The sequence below is a fragment of the Halichoeres trimaculatus genome, unplaced genomic scaffold (genome assembly GCF_033239565.1).
Source record: "Halichoeres trimaculatus isolate MK-OKI-2021-1 unplaced genomic scaffold, fHalTri1.1 fHalTri1_scaffold_42, whole genome shotgun sequence".
Lineage (NCBI taxonomy): Eukaryota > Metazoa > Chordata > Actinopteri > Labriformes > Labridae > Halichoeres > Halichoeres trimaculatus.
The window spans coordinates 337,113-360,898 of NW_027437220.1; the positions used below are offsets into that span (position 1 = coordinate 337,113).

The window sequence follows — 23,786 nt, forward strand, 5'->3', positions numbered from 1 at the left end:
GCAATAACAACGTGAAGATGAGTGATTATGAGAGCGAGGATGACCTGCCGTTCACTTTGCATTCCATTATTATTGTTTATATCTGTTTGTTTATATCTGGCGTGTCTTTTTGAAAAAAAAATCTGAAATTATAAGCTCAGGTTCTTTCATTCTCCTTATTTCAAGGAAGATGTCTTTTAATGTTTCTTTGAGTTCTATTTTATTAATGGTCGTTCAACCAATATTAAAAGGAGATATGCCTTTTTATGTTGCTGTTGCACTTTAAGTTGATTTTTGGTTCATTGTTAAATTTTAAAGGAAGGAGATATGCCTATATAGGATGCGCATCATTTTAATTATATTTGCCTTACCCCACATGGAGAGATAAAGTGGGGACCACTGTGTCACATCAGCTCGCAAGCTCTCTGTTAAAGGGTCAAAATTTCTTTTAATCAAATCAGCTAGCACAGGTGGAAATGTTATACCTAGATACTCAATGCCTTTCTTGGGCCAGGCAAAGTTACCAAATTGGAAGAGAGATTTAGGGCAGTATGGTGTAAGAGGAAGAGCCTCAGACTTTGACCAATTCACTTTAAAACCTGAAACGGAAGAAAACCTATCTTTAATTTTAAACAGGGAGAGGAGAGAGGATCTGAAACAAATAAGAGAATGTATATAGCATTAATTTATGGCGATGCTCTCCAACTAAAATGCCTGGAAATGTAGGCTCACTGCGGATAGCCACTGCTAATGGCTCCAGCGCAACAGCAAAGAGCCGGGGAGAAAGAGGATCCCCCTGTCTAGTGCCTCTACCTAGGTCAAATGGAGAGGATATGACACCATTAGTGAGAACAGAAGCTGTGGGATGAGTGTAAATAAGGCTGACCCAATCTATGAACCTCTGGCCAAAACCAAAAGACTCCAGGGCAGAGAGCAGGGGTGCTTCCCAATGTGCCAAAATGCAGTCTCCTATCTCCTCTCTCCTCCGCGACACCGGAAGTATGTTGTGATCAGCCATGCTGGAGGACATTTCAAAGCGCCAAATGTGCTCGGAGGAGAGAGGAGAGAGGAGACTGAGCTGGAGGAGGCATAATCGAGGAAACACAAGAGCAGGCTTCGCGGAAGTCTTTTCACTGACAGACACGTCCCCTTGTGACGTATCAGAGCCGGCTATAAAGCGTCAGCTGTCCACATGTGTGAAACGTGAGCTCCATGGAGCAAGATAAGCTGTCTAAGCATAAAGTCTGGCTCACACTACAGGATTCTTGCCCCGATTTAACCCAGATTCGGTCCTCCCGACAATCGGGGAAGAAATCTGGTCGTGGACTAAAATCGGCCGACGTTCAGGCAAGATTATCTTCTCGTGTGAGCGGTTGACAGATGAATCTTTAGCCCCACCATCGTCTCACAGACTCGTCGGAGCCGCCCCGAGAATTTTCATGTTTGATATTTATCTGGATGATTACAACATTCATTCTCACTGAGGATGACAACAGACAATTAGAAAGAGCCCCAGAGACCGGACAACAGACAACACATGCAGGCTGAAAGTGAAACTCAAAGGCTCCGGGTCAGCTGACTGCGCACTCCACTGGCCCACTCGAGCCAGTTCAATAATACCTTTAAAAATAACACATAACCACGCCATTTTCATACAGTAGCAAACTGTTGTTTTATCAGTGATGGGTGTGAGATCATGCCATTATTGGCTGATACAGCAACAGTTTCACCTCTGTCCCTCTGCGTGCGCGTAATGGATGAAAGGCACCGCTGCAGACAGCTCCACTTCTCTCTCCTCCTGTCCCACCAGTGCTTATAGCAGTGCTTATAGCAGAATAAACACATTATTTATGAACACAAAGTGGCCCCAATATAAGACTTAAAAACTATCAATCTGGGCCTAGGAAAACGTGACATTTTTCTTTTTCATTCATGAACATATTCATGTTAAACTGATCTGAAAGTGAATATGAATTTTCTGCGGTTGAGCGCCCTGTTGTTTACATTATTTTCCTTAGTTTAGTTTGTCTCGTGCGCTCAGACCGGTTTATCCAGCTGTGACGCCGTCATCACTAAAATACGTCGCTTCATGTGACGCTCCGGAGGAGAGGACATCTCAATGCTCATAAAATTAACCTCCTTCTCTTCTCTCTTTGTTTCCTCGCGTCTCTGGCATGCATCTCTGGTGGGCGGGACTAAGACGCAAGTGGAGGAGGCGAGGATGGAACTTTGGAGCTTTGAGAAGCACCCCAGAAACTGCCACTCAACCCTGTCAAAAGCCTTCTCGGCGTCCAAGGAGATGGCTGCCAGAGGGGAGGTGTATATGTAGATAATTTTGTTTCTGTATTATTCAGTCAAAAATAATAGATTTGAAACCAAAAAAAGAGATTTGTAATCAAAAGACAATAAGTAGGAAATGAAAAAAAAAAGTTGAGAATAAAACAAAGCAGGTTTCAATTGAAAAAAAAAAAAAGTTGAGATCAAAATACAACAGGTTGCATTTGAAAAAAAAAAAGTTGAGATCAAAACACAACAGGTTGCGGTTGAAAAATTAAACTGAGAACCTAGTTCTTTCCATTTTGCTTATAAATCAGCCCTCTTTGCTTTCAAGTTGAAAACCTTCTCTTGCAAATCATTCCTTTTTGTGTGCAAACTCCAAAGTTTTGCTTGCGAATTCTACTGCACTTACTGGGCGGGGCCTACGCTGGTGGATGACAGAATAGTTTCTATTGGTTGGTTTGACCTGGCTTTACCGAGTGCGAGCGCCAGCTACCACTTCCTTACACAACGCCTGGAGGTAAGTTGATAGCCTCTGGCTAGAGTCCGCTGTACACTCACAAAAACAACAACACAGTATAATGAATTATAATGCCCTACTGCTGCAAGCACGCTAATTAGCATGGTTGTCTCTGCTAGTCACGGCCTGAGCATAGTTACATTAGCTAAGATAGTTAGTGATTAAAACACTGTTCCACGGTACACGCGGGGGCATGGTTCCTACACAACAGTACAGGGTTTCTCCCAGTGTATTGTAAGCCTGGCGGGCCCGCCAGGCTTTACCTGCCCCCCCACGCCAGGCTAAGCTTTTTAATTCACTTTTAGCACTCCATTAACACATGATCAGGTGTCTTTTTCATCACCTGACAACGTTACAACTTCGTTGAGCAGAGTCGCGCCTAACGGGACATGTCACGGACGTATAACATTTATGTATAACATTTTAACACCAGTCAAAGCAGAGTGAGAATGCTCAAGACACTCTTGGAATGTTGTTCAACCAATCACATAAATAAATAATTATAATACTGTTTGCACTAAAAACTTCAGGACAACTGTCTGGTGTAGCATTATTTCGTCTCTCTCTGTCTCTCTCTGACACACAGTGACATACGCCTTCCTCCGGTCAGTTGCCATGACAACGTGACGCTCACTGATCAATTGTTTGGACCTGAGTGAAAACAAACGCGAGCCCTACGAGCTGAAAAATCAAACGATGGATCATTTTCACATGTGGTGAAAGCATCTAAGCTCACAGAAGCTTTAAACTGTGCGCTAACAGCTAGCAGCCATGCTACAGCGGCCAGCTGAGCCTTGCCGAGCCGCATCTCGGTTCTCGTTAACGGCACCGCGGTCCGCTCTGTGCAGACCTCTCGGCCAGCCGGTGAAGCAGCGGTCTGCTGAGCATGACGTCCGTCAAATGCAACCTGTTGTATTTTGATCTCAACTTTTTTTTTTTCAAATGCAAACTGTTATATTTTGATCTCAACTTTTTTTTTTCAATTGCAACCTGCTCTGTTTTGATCTCAACTTTTTTTTTTCATTTCCTACTTATTGTCTTTTGATTACAAATCTCTTTTTTGGTTTCAAATCTATTCTTTTTGATTGAATAATAAAGAAACAAAATTATCTCCATAGGTGTAGTCCTGACAGACCCACATTATATCAATAAACCTTCTGATGTTGTCTGCAGAACAGGGAGGATGTATAAAGCCAACCTGGTCAGGATGGATCAGGGAAGTTATAACTTTGCATAGTCGGTTGGCTAAGATTTTGGATAATATATACTTATCGTAGGACGTCAGACTTATTGGTCTATAGCTTTTGAAATCCAAGGGATCTTTACCAGCTTTTAAAATAAGAGTAATAGCAGCCTCTGTCAAAGAGGGAGGAAGTCTGCCCTTGTCATATGCTTCATTATAAGTTTCTAAAAGCAAAGGTGCTAGCTCTGCAGAATATGCTTTATAAAACTCTGCTGTAAAGCCATCTAAGCCTGGAGCTTTACTTGAAAGTAGATTTTTGATGACATTCATTATTTCTTCAATAGTGATGGGTGAATCCAGTTGCTCAAGTTGGTCCTCTGATAATCGAGGAAGATTGAGAGTTGAGAGAAAGGATATAATATCTATTTTACTCACTGTTAGCTCGGCGGTATATAGTTTAACATAGAAGTCTCTAAAAGTCCCACTTATTTCTTTAGGATCACACAGAAGTCTGCTATCAGCCCCCTGAATGGCTGGAATGGCACTTAATGTTTCTTTTTGTTGAATGTATCTAGCTAGTAGCCGACCAGCCAAAAATTTGTGATAATGATATTCATGACGTTATGGGAAAAAAACAAACAACTCATTATTAGTGATTGCTGCTTCTGAACAACAGCATTTTTATTGCACACACAGTATGGATGCCACTTCTCCAATCATTTACTACTACTACACAAGCTTGAAATGTAAGCAAAGTAAGTAGGTCAGATCCAGAGGAAAGTTAATCTAGAGGGTGCCCACTCTCCCCCCCATTATTTACTATCTTTATTGAACCCCTAGCAGCAGCCATTCGCCAGAATAGTAACATTATAGGTATCGAGACTCCAACATCTCATCACAAAATCAGTTTATATGCAGATGACATATTGTTACATCAGAAATCCAAATCTAAATCATTAAAAGAAACTATTAATTCAATCCGATCATTCTCCCATCCATCAGATTATTTAATAAACTGGTCTAAATCAAGTATTCTTCCCATTAAAGGGATAGTTCAGTTTTTTTGAAGTGGGGTTGTATGAGCTCTATGTGACCACTAAGGACATTAGATACAGTAGAAAGTTGTCTCCTCTCCCTCAGTAAGACACAAACTTTAATCGATGGTGACGAGGAAATCGACGCTAACAGGGACAGACGGTACCAAATTCAAAGGCTATTTTCTCTGCCTACAAGAACTAAAATCAAAAAGTAATACCACAGTTTAAGAGTGCCATACATAAAATATTTTTTAAGTGCATTAAGTCTTCGGAAATATAAACATTTATCTTGACCTAACTAACTCATGTGTCCTTACGCGCAGCGCTAGTGCGCTCCGTCCCCCCTCCTCCTTCCAGCTGCAGGGAATGTAAACAAGCTATGCTTCGAGCGCTGGTTTTAGCCTCGTGTAAGTTTGATCAAGTATCGTAATTCTTTATAAAGTGGGAACAAGACCTGGCCCTCACCCCCAATGCTGACTTCTGGAACCAAATCTGTGAAAACACCTTCTCCATAAGAGCAACAGTAATATCCAACTAATCCAGTACAAAATCATCCACAGGGTCCACTTTACAGGGCATAGGATGTTTAAAATGGGTTTAGCACAATCTGACACTTGCACCCACTGCTCCCAACACACTCCAGACACTTACCTTCATGCCACCTGGAACTGCACACCTGTCCAACAATTTTGGGTTGATATTATCACATCTCTCTCAAATATTTTGGGCTGCCCCATCCCTCTGTCCCCTTCACTGTGTCTGCTAGGCCTCTCATGGCCTCAGATTTTCTGGGGGATGGGCCTGGACCTCCATCCCACCGCTACATGCCAACATCTTGCCCCACCTGGCCTGGCTGTGGTTCGTGGCCTCCCCTCTGGGGAGGGGGCTGGTCCTGGGGGGGCTGGCTCTTGTGTGGCTTGGGGCCTCCGGCCTGCCGCGGGGGGCGTGGGGGTGGCTGGGTGCTGGGGGTGGGGGTGGCTTAGGGCCGGGCGGACGGGTGGTCGGGGAGGGCGGGTGCGATCTGCAGGGGGGGCCGCTGCTCTGGGCCCTGGGTGCTGTCTTTGGTATCGGCGGGGAGGCAGGTCTGTGCCCCCTTGAGTCCTAGGGTTGTCCCTGGGCCCGGTTTGGGGACTGTGTGGGGGGGCCCGGATGCCCTGGTGGCCCCCGGGGGGCGCCCCTGGCTGTGTTTTACTTACTTGGATATTCGGTGACCACCTCACATGCGTGCAGATACTCAAGCTTCTGTCGAGACTAACTAAGAGTTATGATAGATCCCGTCAGAGCATGCTGAGTCGGGTACTATTACACATCTTCTCACATCCTGTGATGCATGCCACTTCTTCTCCTATCCACGTAGGCCCAAGCTCCCCACGCTTTCAAGACCCCATTTCTGGTGTCCCTGGTTTCGTACAACCTTTACTTCCTGTATTGCATTAGCCCAGCACTTGAATTGCTATCTTAAATCAACAGTAGTAGACGTTTGTCCTTCCTTCTGTTTGTCTTGTCTTGTCCTGCCTGTCATTATTTCCCCTTCTTTCACACTGTGGTGTGGCACGGCCCTCCCCTATAGCTCACATCAGGGGTTAAATAAAGTTTAGAATGATGGAGTAGCCTACAGGGAGGGCTGGTGATGGTCACTATAGCAGTTAATCTGACTGCTAGAAAAAAAAATGCATTGGTCTTTTCAACGCTGTCATATGACACAGTGCTCAGCAGAAAAGATAATGCAGACAAGGGGAAAAGAAGGAAAAAATAAAAAAAAGGAAAAGTTAATCTAGCAGGCGAAAAACTTCATTATTCTAACAACACATTCTTTCTATAAGGACACCAACACAAAGGAGAAGGCATGGACTAAAGGCGCTTAAGTTTGGAGAGGGCAAGATGAGCTTAACATTAGAGGTGTCCCAGTCCGATATTAATATCGGTCCGATATTAGCAAAAAAAACAAATATCGGTATCGTATCGAAATGCATCGAAAATGTCCAATATCAGCACTCCGATATAAGCAGTCTATTCCAGACTCCGCTCCTGCTGTTTTTATTTGATTTACTTAGGTTATTTTCTGGGTCTTCTAATTTATTCTTTATTTTATTCAACTACGAGTATTTTTTATGTTTAATGTTAAAATTTCTGTTTCCCGTTGGTTAATAATAAATGGGTCAGTTTTTCCTCATACCTACTTTTGCTGACTACTGTTCTTTGTTTGAATAATATCACTTAATCAAGCCTTTTCTAACATGTCAGACATACTACAAAATAAGTAATCAAAGTAGGCATGTTTAATGCTGATATCATATCGGATAAATATTGGTATCGTATCGGAAATGAAAATGTAATATCGGGACATCCCTACTTAACATACTAATTAATTACCATGAAGGTGTGTCGTCATGGGTGGGATTCCTGCTGAAACGTGGTTTTCCTGTGATCTTGTAATCTCGGGTATCCAGCTGCTATGGGCACTGCGCTGCTCTGCGCTGCTCTGCTGTGCGCTGCTCTGCTGTGCGCTGCTCTGCTGTGCGCTGCTCTGCGCTGCTCTGCTGTGCGCTGCTCTGCTGTGCGCTGCTCTGCGCTGCTCTGCGCTGCTCTGCTCTGCGCTGCTCTGCTCTGCTCTGCGCTGAGCTGCGCTGCGCTGCTCTGCGCTGCTCTGCGCTGCTCTGCTCCTCTTTTAGGCACTAAATCCTTATGTGAGGACGATGATGCTGTAGTGCTACTTTCGCTCTCGCCATTGTTGTTTCGTACACAGCAGGAAGCGTCATATGTCATTGTGTCTCTGCACTGTAAATACCGTGAAATGACAAATTTATATTGTCAAAAAAATTATACCAGTATTGTTGTAAATGGTATGATATAGCACACCCCTGATGCTGCTACTGTTAATTTAACAAAGTGCACTTTGTGAAAAGTTTTATATATTTCACCATGATCTTATGTTCTCTTCTACAGTTTTTCACACTTGTGTTTGGTGTTAGTAGTATTGGTGTTTGGTCATCTACTTCATGCAAAACAAATCTGTTGTATAAACACACTGGAAACAAATCTTTTATTTATGTATTTGTGTATTTTTTTTATTTAAATTTCAGAACATTGTCACATTCAAACGCTTATATTTCCACAGGTATCATGCTGGTGTTGGTCATGAAAGATGTTTGACAATAGTAAGGAGAATATGGCCTGAAAGGGAGTGAGTGACCCAAATAAATAAACATAATTATATATTTATTAGTGCTGTCAGGCAATTAAAAAAATTAATCTAATTAATTACAGGATTTGTAATTAAATAATCTAATTAATCGCATTTTAATCTCACATCTGCTTAAGGCCCCAAAATAAAGAATCTGAATTCCAGGACATTAAAATTACATTAAAAGACATTTAAAAATAAGGTGGGAATATATAAAACACATTTTTAGGTACCCTGAGTGTTATGGTTCTATCTTTACAAAATCTACACAGTCCTGCACCTGAGGTAAGCTGATTTGATTTTTAGGACATTTTTTGCTTCTGTTCACATTTTTACTCGATGCAATATGAACTTCTATACTTCTATGAGGTCAGGAGAACCAGGGCTAAAGGCTAAAAACTGTAAGGAACTATGTACAAAACACTTTTTTCAAGTCTTGGATCAAAGAAAAGTGAAGTATTCTCAGTTTAACCTGCTTTTGAAAATACATTTGAAAATAAGTGCGTCTTTGAACCCCTCGCGGGTTTGGGATCCAGATCAATCTGCGTTAATTTTTATGACGCGTTACTTTGCGGTGTAATTAATTAATCTAATTAACGCGTTAAAATGACAGCCCTAATATTCATATATAAATAGAAAATAGAATAGAATAGAAAATACTTTATTTATTCCCTAGGGGAAATTCAGGAGTCACAGCAGCAATCAAGAAAACGAAAGTAGGAAAGTGTATAGAAAGTGCAAAAAGGTCCACAAGAAAATAGATGACGACAGCCCGTCCACCATTCTCCAGCCCAGCCAGTCTCCACAGGATCCAGGACTGAGCCCCCCCAGCAGTCTGTTCAGTCTCTGTCTCCTGGATCCTGTCTGCCCACAGCAGGCGAAGCTCCTCCAATGTGTCACCGGCGTCCGATGTCAGCTCAGTCAGCCACGTCTGTGAACAGCATGATGCCACACTGCCCCCCAGCAGCCCCTCTGCTGCTGGGCTAGCACGGCTAGCTCGTCCATCCCACCGGAGTTAGATCCCAAGATCCCAAGTTCCCAACAACGATGGATGGAAGGACAGGTCCACGTCTTCACCTCCTGGCTCACACCCCAGAACCAGCACGTCGTCCTCACCTCATCCTCCTCACCTTGAGGGAAATCATCAAGCCCTACTCCAGTTAGCATTGACATGCTACAGGCTGCTAACAGCTAATTTCACATGTAAACAATGCAGCCATGGTTAGATGTAGGATCTCCAGACGAACACAGGCGAAAAGTAGTAAAAACATCGCTGAAGCCACAAAAAGTTTGGTGTCCATGACCATCAATGAACCATACAAAGTAATGATCCACTTCAAATACAAAGATGACGAAAAAGAGACGAAAAGAATTACAAGAAACGGACAAAGAAGAGAGAGCTGCTTCAACAGGCAGCTACTTGGGCAGCGCCGAGTGTAGTGTAGTGTTGTTCTTGGTGTTGTAAATGATATAGATTGTAAGTATAATGTTGGGCTTTCCAAGAAATGTGTTTTAGGTGTTTGATCAGTTAGTGAGAAAAGGCGCAAATGTTCACAAGCTGGTCCATGCTGGTCCAGGCGATGCTACCCTCACAGCTCAGTCAGCTCTGGAGGTCCTGTAAAAACAGAAACAAAAGGTCACAACAAATGATTTCACTTGTAGTCCAGTTTGGATGGGGGTCAAAGGGGCAGGGGAAACACAGGGTCTTGGAGCTTATGGAAAGAGGAAAGCAACAATTTAGGCTCAAAGTTACTACTGGTATCGAAAGACTATGCAAATATACAGCTACAGCACAAATTCACCCTTCAAGCTGTGAGGACAACCTCACCACAAAGACCATCTCTGTGTAGACCAGCTTGTGAACACTTGCATAATTTCAAACTTACAGATGAAACACCTAATACACATTTCTGGAAAGCCTGACATGATGTTTACACTTAACACCATTCATAGCCACCCACTACAACACCATGGTTATATTTTATCAATAGTTGGGTTTATAATCTACTGGAGTCCCCCTTTTTAGGCTCCGTACAGTTAACTTATCCCGTTTATGAGCAACACCGGCATTATACCTGTGGAAATATAAATGTTTGAGTATGACAATGTTTTGAAGAAAAAAAAAAGTAATCATCAGTGGCTGGATCTGTTTCTAGGGAAGCAGATTAGGGCCATTTTGGACGGAGAAAACAATTTTGCGCAAATCGAGGTTAAAGTCATAATGATGAGAATAAAGTCGAAAAGATTGAAATCAAAATGACGCAAACCAAGTTGAAATGTCAAGATTAAAGTTGAAATGACTGGAATAAAGTCGAAAAACAATTTCGAGATGAAGAGGTAATGACGAGAATAAAGTTAAAATGTCCAGATTAAAGAAGAAAGGACAAGGATAAAGTAAAAAAAATTGAGATAAAAGTCAAAACGACGAGAATAGAGTTGAAGAAAAGGTTGAAATGAAGAAGAATGAAGTCGAAAAACGATTTTGAGATTAAAGCCGAAATGATGACAATAAATTGGAATTTCAAATTTAAAGTCAAAATTGGGAGACTTAAGTCAAAATGAGGGGAAGAAGTCTCAACAACCTGCCCTGATGTTTAGCGGTAGTACACTGAGTACACCCAGCTCCTCAACAGCCACAGGCAAAATTGACAGTAGTGGCAGCTGCCATACAGGACAAACGGCTGTCTTCAGGATCCGTGTATGTTCTGAAAATTGTTAGATGTTCTGTTCAGGATATAAAGGATTTTAAAAAACAAAGAAAGAGTGAGCTTTTTGACTTTAATTTTAAAAATCAAAACTGAACTTGAAATTGGTGCTTAGGTTGTGCGCGCTGACGCACAGCCAAGCACTTAAGAGCGCGCAGGAAAAATCCAGTGGAAATTCATGCAGTAGGGCTGGGTGATATGGCCTTAAAATAAAATCTTTGATTTTTTCAGAAAAATTTCAAGTTACGATTTTTTGATGTTTTTTTTTTTCCTTTTAAAGAAAACGATAAGTACAAATGACAGAGACAACTCAAAACCAGTTTTGTTTTAATTTTGTCAAAAACTTAAAATAATAAAAGTAACCTCTATTTGACTCTTGGAATTAAAGTTTCAGCTCTTCTTCTGTTTCAAAAACTTCGCTTTGTAGTTATAAGGGAGGCACATTCACATTGAAAGCTGCACTATTTTGTACATTTTGAATTTAAAAATCCTGCTAGGAAAAGCGTGTACAGTACTGTTTCAGTGCACTACAGCACTGTTCTGTTATATTCTGCTTTTAAACGATTTAAAAAACCCACTTTGTTTCTGTCTAGTTTTATTTTTTAAGGCTGTAGCCTGTTTATCCTGTATTTTAATACAGACAAATAAGTAAAAATAAATGCTATTTATTCAAGTGTGGGCTCACAAATGTCATGCCTTACTGCTGAATGGAGGATTGAGTTGGTGGAACAGAGGGAGTTGCAGGGAAAGACGGAACTCAGCTTTCCCCAGGTAAAAGCCAAACAACTTCTCAGTCATGTCTGTCCAGGCAGCACTGCTCAGTTCGATCGCCCATTGTCGTTCCGATATCAGCTATTCCCCGCAGTCTACTTTCACAAATCATGATCCGTCCATGTCACCATAAGAGGGGATTTTCTTCAGTAGAGTGGGGATGTTCTGAGAAAAACTAATGTATATTTCTTTACTATCTAATTTTCAAAATGATCAGAGTATTAACTTTGAAGAGCAGCAGGTTTGACGCGCCTCAGTCACATTATTAATTATCTGCAGGTGAACATGAAAGGGTCCCAGCTTTGGAAATGTTTGAGTTAAAGATCTTAATCAAACTCCTGAAAGGTGACTGATAGAAAACAGAGGATTGGAGGAAAGGGATTTGAACGTTTACTGACGAGAGGTCTAGTTTATATTAACCTCTTAGGGCTGTTGATACAGACCATAAGGAACACGTGTCTGTCAAGGTGCTGGGTGTCAAAGATATTTAAGAACATTTTATGACACTTAGGTTTCTGTTGTTTCGTTAGTGAACTGTTAAAGCATGCTGCACACACGTGGAGTCAGCGCTTGCTGCAGTATAAAAGGTGCACAATAGCGGGGGAGAAAAATTCAAATTCAAATTTTTTAAATCGTCCACAAGAAAAAGTTCGAACTAGAAAAGCAATTTCTGAAGAAATTGCGCTGTGAATGCAGAATGCTGAAGCAGCTTGCGCTGAACTGCTAATGCAGAATGCTGAACATGGATGACTGAAGATATGTCTGAAAATGGCTGAATGAAGTCTTAAATAACTCGCGCTGAAATGCTAAAGCAGAAGCTGAACATGAATGACTGAAGATGTGTCTGAAAATGGTTGAATAAAGTCAGGCAAGGCTTGCACTGAAATGCTAATGCAGAACGCTGAACATGAATGACTGAAGATGTGTCTTAAAATGGTTGAATGAAGTCTTGAAAAGCTTGTGCTCAACTGCTGATGCAGAATGCTGATCATAAATGACTGAGGATATGTCTGAAAATTGTTTAAAGAAGTCCTGTAAAAGCTTGCGCTCAAATGCTAATGCAGAATGCTAAATTAACCTGCCATGAACTCTTGGATGAAAGGAAATAAATGGACAATAAATTGAATGGATGAAGGAATTTAAAGTTGAAATGGTTGCGTCTATTCAAAAATTAAAGGAATGAATTAAATTTTAAAGAACATTGATGGAAATAATGACCTGACTGAGGGTAAATGTAAGTCTGCTATCTTAAACCCTGTTAAAATGTAATCCAGTGTGTACTGTGTGTGAGTTTTTTAACCATGTAAGCCTGTAGGCTGAGGCCCATCTGAAGCCAGATGTTGCCATGGTGATTATTGTTTACCAACTGCCATCAGAGAGCTGGTGGAGTCTGTTGATTCCCAACACCCCTTTTTGAAATCAGGCTGTAAAGGTGCTTGCAATTCTGACAAAAAGAATGATGATGAAGCATGAATCAGTGTAATCTAAAATTGGATTTAAAAGTTTGAATGGCTGAATCAATTCAGAAATTAAAGGAAGGAATTTAAATTTAAAGAAAAAAATCTAGGAAAATAAGGAGCTGACTCAGGGAAATGGAAGTCAAATGCTGTTAAAGTGTGATACTTTCTGCCCTGTGTGTGTGAGTGTGTGTGTGTGTGTGTGTGTGTGTGTGTGTGTGTGTGTGTGTGTGTGTGTTCAATCATGTAAACCTGTCTGCTGAGGCTTATCTGAAGCCAGATTTTACATTGGTTATTACTGATAAATTACCAGACACATGCTTGTCTTTGTTCCTGGATGTTTTGATGAGTTACTATAAACAGCTGCATGAGATCAAAGGTTTCCACGGTGACCAGCTCGTCAAGGGCAGCAGGTGCAGGTGCACAACTTTGCCCTTGTTACTGTAATCTTATGAAGATTTTGTGGCAAAGCAAGAGTCCGAATCTCCTGTCACCTTGCCAAAACCGTGAGGGCTAGAATAAAAATGAACACACCGTAGGAATCCTGAGACCCAGAGGAAGCTGTCCGTCTAAATTTCATGCATGAAGGTCAAGAAACGAACCCACGAGAGCGATAGATAGATGAGGGAAAATTTACTGATCTCTGAGAAAACCCCTCAGGAATTAACATGGAGGTATATGGGGATTTTTTTTAACTTCTCATGACAGTTGGCCATTTTGTGAAAAAGTGCTCCATCCTTTTGCTTTAAAAACCACTTTGTCAGAAGCAGGACAAGACTACTTACATGCTGAGGGCTTATTTGTGTTGATAGCTCAAAAAATGTGGCCAAGAGAGCAGTTGACCCAGAAGTTTCTCAGGTCTTGTTTCCCCCTCTCCGTGCTCTGTCGTTTGAATCTCCCACTCTGAGCCAAAACATTCCGTCCAATACACACCAATGTTAAACGGCTCGAAGAGCTGAAATGCATCATGACCTTTGAAGGGTCATTGTGAAGAAACTATGAATGCTAGGAAACATTTGAAACCCACTGAATGAAGCCAAAAGATAGCTGAATATTTTGAAGTTTGAATGGAGTTTGTAGCTGAATGTATGACTGAATGAGGAGGGTTTGAAGCAGGCTGAGAAAATGTCCTGAAGGGAGAAAATTTTGAAAATTCCCCATTCATCTCTATGTGACCAAAATTTCGTAAATTGTCGAATATCTCGGAAATTATTCGTGAAAAGTTTCTGAAAAGTCATAGCCCCCTTGTCCCCACTGAAACACACGTTTTGAAGTTTGAACGGTGAAAATCGGTTGAAGTTTGCTGGAGTTTTAGCGGTCCAAAAAAGCGGGCGGAAGAATGAAGAAGAAGAATAAATTTTTTTGTCACAGAAGAACATATACTGTGAATGCATTGCTGCATTCACAGCAATTAATCAGTATAATCGATATATCGCCCAGGCCTATCATGCAGACTGTTTTGAACTCTTTAAGATCTGTTTTTTGCTATGATTCATACCATGTGTGAAAGACAATGCTGTGTTCTAATAAAGTTTTGATCTTTCAGGTGGCTTGATATATTGCAGAGGTCAAATCATTCACTGAGTAACATTGAAGAAAATGCCACACCTCAGATATGACAGTAGTTCAATTAAGAGAGACTTATACAACAGAAAAAGTTATGAACAGATTTAATGAATAAATGCATGCAAATGAAGTTTGGCGGTTAGAACCCATCAAGCGTTGAGCAAAATAATCAATGTAGGGGGTACAATGGCATGAATTATGATTATCACCCGTAAGAATACGTACCTTAGGGGGAGTCTGATGATTCTAGATAAAAGCAAAGAGAAGGCATAGAAATAATGTTAAATAACACAAATAATTGGGGTAAGTGAAGATAGAAAGGAAATATGATGATTGCAACTCAACCCATGATGTGAGCAATGACAGAGGTGAGAAGTCCGACATCCTTGGAACTGAGCAATGACAGTGTGCAGAGGTCCGACAACCTTTTGTCAGCAATGACAGTAAGCAGAGGTTCCACGACCTTTTGTCAGCAATGACAGTAAGCAGAGGTTCCACGACCTTTTGTCAGCAGTGACAGTGAGCAGAGGTCCGATGACCATTGGTGACAGAAGTGACAGTGTGCGGAGGTCCGACGACCTTTGTGTCAGCAACGACAGTGTGCAGAGCCCCCACAACCATATGAAAGGCAGCAATGACCTGAATTATGCAGCTGTGCATTAGTAGTGATAAATGAGATAACTTAGTGACCCAATGTGAATCCGACCACCACCAGTTATATGCTTTGAATATTTTAACATTTAATACTCACATACTGGAAACTTTAGTGCTTTAGGTGCTGCTCTATTTTGCATAATCTGTTGAGCAGTTGCCATTCCTTGTTTTAGGGGTTAATTCTCTTCATGTATGTTTTCTTGTTTTGTAATGGGAGCAGGGGTAAGATGGAGTTGTAGGAATAGAAAGTCTTGTATCTTGTATGATACAGAAGTTTAGTTTTCCCAAGGGATTCTTTTGTTTTGTTTTGAGTGCATGAGAAGCAGAGGGGAACCCTCTGGGCCTTTCAAGGTATTCAGTGGAGGCCTAATAAAAATATTAAAAGAATTCCTTAATAGTTATTTTATTTCTTTATTTATTTTTTATTTATTTATTTTACTCAATGAAATCATAGTAATGAGTTTTATATTATTTTTATAAACTTGTCCTGGCAAACAATGGGTTTATATAACTAAATGAAAAATGGACCAATCACAATTTTCCTTTTGATGGTATCTGGGTAAATCAGCGACACATTCTGGCAGGCAGGGCCTTCAGTAACTGCAACGAATGCCTGTGTAACTCAAGGGAATGTGGACACAATTTTACAATGACAGCTGTCTTAGCCAATCATATTTATTTCAGGTGTGGGTGGGATCATTTCCTGTCATCTTCCGTCCATTCGCGAATACTTACCAAACACCCCCCCCCCCCCCCCCCCCCCCTGCTCCTCTGCACTCAGAGGGGGCCATATTTTACTTGACCAAAAACACAAATAAACAGGCTCCCACCAAAAAAAATCTGATATCGGTCTGCATTCACGCTTTATTTAGAGAATTTTCAATGCGTTACTTTCACACAAAAACACCGCTAAATAAGGCTCTAGTTCTCATCGTGTCGTAAAACGGCGCTACCTCTGCTGCAGAGCCACAGCTGGCTACGAGGCTCTCGCCGCTTAGTTTATCAGTCCGCGCGCACGGCGTGCCAGATATAAACAAACGCAGGTAGTCTGCCAGGACGAAGAGACACGATGAGAACTAGAGCCTTATTTAATGGTGTTTTTATGTGAAAGTAACGAGCTGAAAATTCTCTAAATAAAGCGTGAATTCAGACCGATATCAGATTTTTTCGGTTGGAGTCCGTTTATTTGTGTTTTTGGTCAAGTAAAAGATGGCCCCGTCTGAGTGCAGAGGAAACCGGTGGTGATGGTGAGATGAAGCCTCATGAAGCATCGAACCACTTAAGCCCAAGTGGTTTGAGAAAGGGTTCATCTCGCGAAGCTTCATGTGCTCACGAAACCACCTGCTGATCAGGCACACAATCACAGGCAGTTATAGCTTAACCACATAATGTGTGATTGAACTTCTGTGCCTATTTTTGCTCTTGGGAACGACTGTTAATTACAAAAATGAAAATAAAAAAATGTTCAACAAAATAAATTCTCTACATAAATGAACACATGTTCATATAAAACAGCATTTTTTAATATTCTGTGTGTAAATTCCCCATAAATGGTAGTATCAATGATATGGCAGGTTGTGTAATAATGCTTTTCTGTTGCTTTAGGAAAATTGCATGAGCTCAAACAGGCAGAGCACAGTGAAAGTGTGGAACTAGGGAGCACTGAATATGCTTATATATGGGCAATATAATATAATATACAGTACAGGGGAGATTTTACTCTTTTTTATTTTGAAAACTAAAACTGCTTTCCCAACTCTAGTATCAACACTATAAGTGACTGATCAACTCTATCAAAAGCCTACATTTTGAATAGAATAGAATAGAATAGAATAGAAAATACTTTCTTTATCCCCGAGGGGAAATTCAGGAGTCACCGCAGCATCTAAGAAAACAAAAGTAAGAAAGAGCATGGAAAGTGCAACAATGTCCATAAGAAATTAGATGATGACAGCCCGTCCACCACTCTCCAGCCCAGCCAATCTCCACCTCCACAGGGTCCAGGACTGAGCCTCCCCAGCAGTCTGTTCAGTCTCTGTCTCCTGGATCCTGTCTGCTCACAGCAGGCGAAGCTCCTCCAATGTGGCATCCGATGTCAGCTCCGTCAGCCACGTCTGTGAACAGCACGATGCCGCTGGGTTAGCATAGCTAGCTCGTCCATCCCCCGGAGCTAGATCCCACGTTCCCAACAACGATGGATGGAAGGACAGGTCCACGTCGTCACCTCCCAGCTCACATCCGAGAACCAGCACGTCGTCCTCACCTCCTCCTCAGCTCGAGGGAAATCATCAAGCCTTACACCAGTTAGCATTTACATGCTACAGGCTGCTAACAGCTAATTTCGCATGTAAACAATGCAGCCATGGTTACATGTAGGATCTCCAGACAAACACAGGAGAAAGTAGTAAAAAATATCACCTGGAATGGAGCCTGATGGGCTTATGCTGCTGTCAAACCTCTCGGTAAGCTCTGAACCACTTTCCGAAGCAGTCACGTGGTACAGTCGGGCAACGAGGCTTTGGACGTCATCATTTTTGGCTCCTCCTCCTAATGAAGCAAGCCTCGATGCGCGCTTCGAAGCCTCGGCACATCTTGTAGCATCACTAGAAACCGGCACACGAGCAGGGAGGAGGTGTTTGGTGTGAGTGCTCTGGGCTTCTGCTGCACAAAAACACTGCTGTAGGGGTAATTTCTGCCCTAAACCTTGTGATAGGACCCAACTTGTTCCATCCCAGAGTATCACTTTGATGGATAAACGCCTAACTGTAGCTGTGAATGAGTGAGGAGAAAAGAGAAGATCTAGTTGGCAGAACGTGAATAGAAATGGCGGAAAGTAATGGAGAAGACTGTGTGGTTGCTGGATTACTTGAAACCCTGTTTTTGTTTTTTGTACAATTTTATATCTTAATTTTTTTAATTGTTTGAAGTTGTGTTAAGTGTTGCAGTGTTCAGGCACATGATAAATTTGTAATCCCACAAAACTATCAATATACTAAACTTCCATGTCACATGATTCTGGCTATTGTTTTTATTTCTTTGTTTTATTGTTTATTGCCACGTGTGGTCCCATGGTCCTACTGGAGGCCCAGTGGCTGGGGCCACGATTCGCCACTGATGACAAGTATGTGTGTGTGTTTTGTCTCTCCTTGTATCTTGTTATCCCTCCTCCTTGTTTTTCTTTTTTCTGCTCTCTTTCTCTGTTTCATTTTCTCTCTCTGCTCTTTTCACAGCTCAGTCAGCCAGTTCTGCGAATAATCCATCTTGATGTCTGGTAGAAATCTTCGTTTCGTCTCATGGAATGTCAAAGGAATGAATGATGTCGTCAAAGTCAACAAGGTAATATCACACCTGCAACACCTGAAGGGGAGATCTGTGCTTCTTACAAGAAACTCACCTTCGCAATTCTGAAATATCTTGTGTAAAAAGGGCTTGGATGGGTCACTTATTCCACTCTGGGTTTACTGAGAGGGTAAGGGGTGCTTGCAATTGTTATACAACTCCTTCGAAACCTCTGTTACTATATCTGATCCTAACGGACGTGTTGTTATAGTCTCTGACAAACCACCCCTGTAGTCCTGGCTTCAGTGTATGCTCCCACTTGGAATGATGAAAAATTTGTATCTTTTTTTTTTTTTCTTCTTCACTTAATCTTTAAGACCACCTTATCATTGTTTGGGGCGATTTTAATCTGGTATAGGACACCACACTTGATAGATCATCTGCTAAACATATCGCTCAAACAAAATCAGCAACCACCTTAAAATTTCATACAGACCATTTGGGATTGTCTGACCCTTGGAGAACTAGGTTTCCTTACAACAAAGAATTTTCCTTCTTTTCTCATGTGCACCATAGCTTCTCACAAATAGATTTCTTCCTACTGGATAATAAACTGTTGCACAGTACTGTTGCCTGTGAATATCATAGTATAGTCATCTCTGTTCATGCCCTTGCATCAGTAGACATTACTTTCTCCCTCTGCAGACCTGCTCACAAATTCTGGAAATTTAAGTCACAGTTGCTCTCTGAAGCTAAATTTAAAGAATTTCTCATTGAGGAAATCAATTTCTTCTTTAACAATTACAATAATTGACATGCCTGATATCAGCAGTGATATACTGTGGGATTCTTTTAAAACATATTTACGCGGGCAGATCATCTTATTTGTTTCCCATTCTAAAAAATCATAGCTTTCTAAGTTGACAGAACTATCCGATAAAATCCGTATTTTAGATGCCTAATACGCCTCCAATCCCTCAGCTGCATTATACAAAAAGAGATTACAGCTACAGTCTCAATATGAATTGCTATCAACCAGCAAAGTTGAAATTCAGCTTTTACAAACAAAGCAACGCTTCTTTGAACAAGTTGATAAACCTGGCAAACTATTAGCATATCAAGCCCGCTCTGCAACTGCCTCTAAACTCATACCTAACATAGCATCCCCAGCTGGGTTAGTTACAACAGATCCTAGGGAAATTTTTAATACTTTCTCTAATTGTTATTTAACACTCTACTCGTCCGAAATCTCCTTCCACAACTGGTCAGAGCCAAACCCCCTAGACTACTTTACATTCCCTCAAGTAGACAACAATGTGTTTAGTAATCTAGGAGCCTCCATAACATTTGCTGAGGTCCAAGAAGCTATCGGGTCTTTACAAAGCTCCAAATCCCCTGGACGGATACTCCACAGAATTTTTCAAAACCTTTTCTAGCAAACTAGCTCCCATCCTAGCAAGGGTATTTAATGATGCGTTTGCAAGAGGGAAACTTCCTTCTACATTCTCAGAAGTGTCAATAACCTTGTTACTTAAGAAAGATAAAAATCCTCTCCACTGCAGCAGCTATAGGCCCATCTCCCTCTTAAATGTTGACTCTAAAAATTGTCCAAAGTGCTCGCCACTCGTCTCCTGAAGGTCACCCCTACGCTAACGAACCCGCACCAGACCAGTTTCATCTCTGGTCGACAATCTTTTTCAGTAATACTAGAAGGTTATTCAACATCATCTGCTCTTCTTCAGACTCCATCCCGGCTGAAATCATCCTATCTCTAGACGCCGAAAAGGCTTTTAATCGGGTCGAGTGGAGCTACTTGTTCCATATTCTAAGTAAATTCAGTTTTGACTCCAACTTCATATCATGGATTAAGCTTCTTTACATTTCCCCCTGTGGCTAAGATTAATATTAACGGTATAAAATCTAATTCATTTCCTTTATCCTGGGGCACTCGTCAGAGATGCCTGCTTTCCCCATCTCTGCTTGCTCTAGCCGTCAAGCCCTTAGCTGTATGGCTTCGTTATGAAGATAAATTTGAAGGGATTTTCTCGATTTGGCTTATTTCTTTATGCAGATGACCTTCTGCTTTACATCACCGATCCAACTTCATCACTTCCTGTTATCTTGGATATTCTAGAACAATTTATGAAATTATCTGACTATAGAATTAATAGGGATGTCCCGATATTACATTTTCACTTCCGATACGATACCGATACTGCAGCATTGAGTATTGGCCGATACCGATATTAATCCGATACAATGTCAGCATTAAACATGCATACTTTTATTACTTATTTTGTAGTATGTCTGTCATGTTAGAAAAGACTTGATTCAGTGATTTTATTCAAACAAAGAACAGCAGTCAGCAACAGTAGGTATGAGGAAAAACTGACCCATCTATTATTAACCAACGGGTAACAGAAATTTTAACATTAAACATGAAAAAATACTAGTAATTGAATAAAATAAAGAATAAATTAGAAAATCCAGAAAATAACCTAAATAAATCAAATAAAAACAGCAGGAGCGGAGTCTGGAATGGACTGCTTATATCAGAGTGCTTATATCGGAGATTTTAGATGCATTCCGATACGATACCGATATTTGTTTTTTTTTGCTGATATCGGACCGATATCCGATATTAATATCGGACTGGGACACCTCTAAAAATTAACCTACATAAAAGCGAGTACCTTCCAATTAACTCCACTGCAGAGAACCTCCCTCTCGCTCTCTTTCCTTTTAGGAAAACGACCCAAGGATTAAAATATCTTTGTGTTCTTGTAACAAAACCATTCTCTGAGTATTTTTGCAAAAAACTTTCAACCTTTACTTGAGCACTGCAGATCAGATCTGACCAGGTGGTCCACTATCCCTTTACCTTTACCAGGTCGTATCAACCTGATCATAATGACGGTACTTTTCCCTGCTTTCTTTATATCTTTCAACATGTTCCAGTGCTCATCTGCAAATCTTTTTTTTCTTCACTTGGCCAGCTGATTAATTCCTTTTTTTACGGTGCAATAAATAAGCTAGAATAAAGATCAACTCTCCAACTTCCTAAATCTCTCTGGGGTCTGGCCTCACCTGATTTTTACTGATACTACTGGGCTAGCAATATTAGCAAATCCTTTATTGGAATGTTAAGATGGCTCCTAATAATCACCCTCTATGGGCCTGCATGGAACTAGCCTCCTCACCCGTTGCGTTATGGTCAGTGATTTGTTCACAGTTACCTTCACCAATCAAGCGAATAGCACAGAACGCCATTATTTCTGAGACCTTGAAAATTTGGAGTCAATTAAGGAAACAATTTGGCCTACATTCCTCATCGAAACTTGCTCCAGTTTATCAAAACCTTTTATTTCTTCCATCCTGCTCCGACTCAGCTTTTGAATCCTGGTCAAATAAAGAGACCAGAGACCTTGATGGATTCCCTTCTTTTGACCAAAGTAAACCATAAATCCCAGACCTCAGTCTTGTAAAACTCAATGTTCAGAATAAACCCCACCTCCCTCCACTCCCTCGGGGCTATTTGGGACCAGGACCCCAGAATCACAATCTCCGACAAACAAAGGAACCGCATACTTAACCTTGCTCATACTTCTTCTATATGCGCCAGACAACAACTTCTACAATGTAAGATTTTACGCAGGAGACACTTCACTAATGTGAGACTAGCCAAAATCTATCCAGATAGAGACGACTCCTGTAACAGGTGTAAACTGTCTCCAGCTGAGCACATGCATATTTTTTGGTCATGCACTAAACTGACTGATTTTTGGGGCACCATTTTTGATACATTAGGGAAAGTCCTTGGCTGCACTGTGAACGCCGACCCTCTTATTGCTCTTTTTGGACTGTTTCCATCCTCTGGCTGGTCAAAATTTTCATATTGTATTTTTGACTTTTCTACCTTGCTAGCAAGTAGGCTCATTCTTCTTAAATGGACTCATTTATCCCCACCTACACATAACAGATGTATTCAAGAAATTTTACATTGCATGAGACTTGAGAAAATCAGATTCTCCCTGAAAGGTTCCCTTAAGACCTCCCATGAAATCTGGCAACCCTTTTTACTTCATATAGATACCCTGTCATTGAGGCTGAAAACCTATGAACTACTGACTTGCTGATTTTCTTTCTTTCTTTATTTATTAATTTTCTTATTTATTTATTTATTTATTTATTTTCATTATTTGAATATTATTACATACTTAAATGCATGTTTCTCCTTTCCTCTTTTTCTTTCTTTTTCTCTTGTCTTTCCCTTCCCCTTCATTTCTGCGATACCACTTGTCCACTTGTTGATACCCCATGTCGATTGAGTGTGTTGTCTTGTCTCTTAGTTCTTGTAGTGTGAATAAGTGTGATTGAATATAATGTTTTTGTTCCGAAATTGTTCTGCTTTGTGTACCTGAAATGTCTTTTTCTTTCCTGTACACATAACAGAAAATATAACGAAAATCTTTGACAAAAACACACACACACACATTATGGCTCTGTGACAGGTTGCAGGTCTAGAAAGAAGTGTCTGAGTAAAATCCTAAAAAAGAACTAGCATAAAAGAATAGCTCCCTAAAGGATCTTAAACCCCTTAAAACACTTAAAACCCACAAAGAGAAAAGAATGAAACTGGTGTTTTGTGTTTAAAAAGTTCCTTGACCCAATTATAACCGTGTCCAAGGTTCAATATAAAAAGGTCCTGTGAGGGTACTTAACTCAGAGAGGGGTGCATCCAACGTTGCTTCTCCTCAAAGCTAATGCCAGTGCCTCACAGCAACGGTCCCCTTGGCAACTCCACGGTGACTCCCCAACATCAGCCTCCTTCTCTTCACAGGAAACCGTAAAGGCCCACAACTGGCTGCTGCTTCTTCTTCCTAGAGCAATCGGGTCTTTTCAGGGTTGCTTCTCGTGCTTTGCTTGCGGTCCTACTGTCGTCCCTCTCTGCTATCTGCTGCTCTTTTTAGGTGTCTGTCCTGAAGTCCTGCCCGCCGGTCTCCAATGAGCTGGTTTTAGGGGGGGGTACTTCAGGGCCAGTCAGAAAAGTCATTACCTACCCACACACTTCATATAACACCACATGCAATAAAAATATAAAAGACCAACCCTGTCACACAAACACAGATTCCGAAGATTGTCATTTAGGCTCCTGTATGGCAGCTGTTACTACT

The 23,786-nt window shown here is 41.1% G+C and overlaps 1 long non-coding RNA gene across 2 annotated transcripts in view; it reads left to right on the forward strand.

Annotated features, from left to right (window-relative positions):
• The window catches only part of LOC141786547 (uncharacterized), a 31,697-nt gene that overhangs the window by 2,353 nt on the left and 5,558 nt on the right, over positions 1 to 23,786 (forward strand). The window contains exons 1-2 of one of the 2 annotated variants that reach the window (XR_012597830.1): positions 16,549 to 18,454; positions 18,564 to 18,669. This is a non-coding gene — a long non-coding RNA (uncharacterized LOC141786547). Of the gene's footprint in view, positions 1 to 16,548; positions 18,455 to 18,563; positions 18,670 to 23,786 lie in introns of those variants that run through there. The other variant, XR_012597829.1, reaches the window with a different exon arrangement.